Below are 3,726 nucleotides of genomic sequence, written 5' to 3'. Positions count from 1 at the left end.
ATGATCTGGCACCAACCGCCCGCCGCCCCCACTCCCGCCCCCGCCCCTTCCATCTGACCATAATCCTGCTTCAGCTGTGCTGGTCTCCTTTCTGTTTCTTGATCCCACCTGCTAGGATTATTTCTTTAACTGTCCCCTCTGCCTGAACTCCCCCAGATATCTCCTGGCTAGCTTCTTCACTCCCTTTAAGTCTCTCTTCATATCTTATTTGCACAATGAAGCCTGTCCAAATAACCTCTTTATTACCTCAGTCTAACCTGAACTCCCACCCGGTGTTCCTGATCCTACTTAGCCTGCTCTATTTTCATTAATTCCGTATCTTTTATTACCTAACATCCTACATAATTAATTTATCCCTATATCCCTTCTGCTGGAATATAAAATCATAAAGGCAGGGATCTTTGGTTTAGTAACTTATGTATCCCAAGCACCAACGACAGTGCCTGATACATTGTAAGTGCTCAATAAATATTTGTTGAAATGTACACCCTGGGCCACGAAAACCTGTTTCTTTTAGGTAAAAGCCATGAGTACACAAAGCCCTAGAAGGAAAGCCTCTAGCACCACCTCTGGGGCTGTTAGATGCACTCCAGTCCAATCCATTGCTGACCCCTGCTGGAACCCACTGACCAAGTTGCCGTCCCTCCCTTGACTGGATGAGTGGACCTGGAACTCCTTGGGGACTAGCAGGGTGACAGGATGCTGCTGATACCCTCTCTGACATCAACATCACACCTGCCCTGCTTGGAGCAGTAATAGCTGTAATCCTGCCTTTCTCTTGGGCTTTTCCTGATTCTGGAGGTGGTTTAATTTCTCTCTGATAAGAGCGTTCTCTTGTACGGACCCAGTGAGGTAGAGGGGAAACTCTGCTCTTAGTCCCAGCTTCCGAATGAACAACTTAATCCTTACCCAGACTAAAAATTGGCGTGAGGGAGATATGTTTTGAAAAATACTAAGGTGATGTTTTAAAAAATTTTTTCTTCCATGTGACTATTCCTTTTTTAACCAGAGGCATCCATTTGCCTCAGAGAACATCACGAGGACTATCGCGGGAGGGCAAAAGTAAATAATGACCCTAGGTCAGCTTTTGAAATCTACAACTAAATAAAGTCCCGAAAGCTCTATTGGGAAAGTAAAGGAAGCTCCAAACTCCAAACGCTCTTGAATATTGAGAGCCAAGCATGTAGCCTGGAGAAAAGGTTTTAGTATCATCAATAGGCAGAGCAAATCGGAGTAAAATGGTGGGCAGTGGCCACCTACTGAGGGAGAATATGAAATGTTCTTCCAGTTGGAAGAGCCAAGAACAGGGGGAAGGAAGGTCAGAGGGGTGGAGACTAGACCTACCTGGTTCTTTGATCTCTGAGAAGGATCAACCCCCTCGTTCCTTGGGTCTTGGCCCAGAATGGGTAAGATGGACAGGACATCAGGAACCCCAGATAAGTTGAGGTAGAATCCGGGACATCTGGGTGGTCCTTCACCTCCACTCCATGTTCAGTGTGGTGCTGGGGCCACGTGGTGCCCTTCGAGAAGTGATTCTGAAATGGCTGAGAGGTGTCTAGGTAGATGGACCTGTGTCTGCGCCCAGTTCCCTGTGCTTTTGTGTGGTATGAAGGGGAACCCGACATGTCTGTCATGCCCCGGAGAGAGGGTGCAGAAATGCTGAGGGAACCCAAGGTCCAGAACGGGTCTGCAGCTGGGGTGAGAAAGTCACATTCAGCAGAGACCTCACGGGGAGAGGTTACAGCAGGACCACAAGCTCCAGCAGCGAGTATGAGAAAGGCAGCCAAAAGAACCAGACGGGACCTAGTGAAATTTTTGGGGCACAAGCACTACATGCCCAGAGATCCCCAGAACAGCCGCACAGCGTGGAAGGTGAGTGAGGACCCAGAGAACAGCACGGCACACGGCTCTGAGACTGCTAACCCTTTCTGCCCTCACGAGGATGCATAAGCTGGCGGCTTTCAGAAACCACGGTGGGAAGGAGGGGGAGACCCTTGGAAAGAGGAAGCCCTGGGAGAGCGTTTGACAAATTCGAGTTTCTCTTCTGTTAAACAGGAGTAGGAGCTTGTTAATAAGATGCAATTAGCTATAGGTAATACAGGATGCTACCACCCTGTAAATGTCATACAATTTTGACTGGTTTTCTCGGTCAAGCTCTGGATCACCAAGAGCTGCTGTGGAAAAAGAGAGAGAGACAAAGAGAAGGAAGAAAGGGCTTCGGGGTGTGTGGGAGGATTTTCCTGGGGAGATTGAGATGGGCTAGATTCCTGTACGATTGAACCTTTGCCGCTCCGCCCCGCCCCCGCCCCACATTCCCACAATGAGCTTAGAAAATGAGAATGGGTCTCTGAATTCCTAATGAATGGTGAGAGGAAGAAACCCCTGTCCAAGTCCAGGCATAGGCACTAGAACTCCCAAGCCGACACCCCTAATACAGGGCAAAAAGTTCTCAATTGCTTTAGATTCTTAGTGTACTATACTTTTTCTCCATATAAAATAAATGATCTCTGCCCCACTCATGTTTTGTGCTTTGGATTTTATTTTGACTCTGATACTAATCTTGTCACACCTGCTTGCTTTTATTAAGATTTGCCTGGTGTATCATTTCCTATCCTACCATCTGCTTTTGTTTTTTTAGTATTTTCCCCTCTTTGAAAATATTTTTAAGTGATTTATTTTATGTAAGCAATACATGAAGGTATTCTTCTTTTAAAAGAGTGAAAGCATTATCTATAAAGTTAAGGACCACTGACTTTTTCTCAGTCCTGGTTCTTTCTTTAAATGTCCTGTTACTGTGTTTGATCACTTTTTTTAAATCTTTAGCTCTTAAATTTTTGGTTTCTATATATACTGGATATTAACCCTGAGCCTGTTAAATATTTTTTTCAGGGTATACTTTGACATTTAATTTTATTTAGGTTTTTGGATGTAAACAATTTTAGAATTTTAATGCAGTCAAATCTGTCTTTTTTGGTCTTAAAATTTTTATTTTAGAAATGTTTGTGTCTTAAGGTCTTCCTTATTCAATGATGATTTTCCAGATTTTTAAATTAATTCTTTTTATAGCTCAAAAATGTTTAGGTCTTTACTACCTGGAATTAATTTTTTCTGAAAGATCTGAGACAGAAATGTGTTTTATTTATATATCTATTTTTATTTATTTATTTTCATGGAAAGCCAACTGTCTCAATAGCATTTATTGACTAGCCTTTCCCCCCCCGCTGATGTTAAGTGCCATCTCTTATATGCCAAATTCCTCTATATTCACAGGTCTAGTTCTCAGTTCTTTATTGAATTCCACTTATCTATTTGTCTATCTCTGTACTATATTACACTGTTTTGATGACAATAGCTCTGAAATATTTTGATATCGAGTACAGCAACTCTCCTTTCCTTCCTCTCCCACGGCCACCCCACCATGATCTTCTATAATATTTTCTTCAAAACGTTTAATAAGAAATTTTGGGGCGTTTTCATTGGAATTAAATATACAGATTTGAGAAAAGGAGTGACGTCTTTATAGCATTGAGTTTTACCATTCACAAACACATTATTTACCTCCACTTAATCATATTTTCTTTTACGTCATTCAGTAAACATTTTATAGTCTTGTCTATAAAGGTTCTTGATTTTATTGATATTGTATATGGAATCACTCAATTTATTACATTTTCTGATTGATAATTGCTGGTATATAAACAAATAATTGATTTTCTCCTTCCTTTG

The sequence above is a fragment of the Pteropus alecto genome, unplaced genomic scaffold (assembly GCF_000325575.1).
Source record: "Pteropus alecto unplaced genomic scaffold, ASM32557v1 scaffold22, whole genome shotgun sequence".
Lineage (NCBI taxonomy): Eukaryota > Metazoa > Chordata > Mammalia > Chiroptera > Pteropodidae > Pteropus > Pteropus alecto.
The sequence above is the reverse complement of the archived record's forward strand: the minus strand, read 5'-3'. Positions refer to the sequence as shown.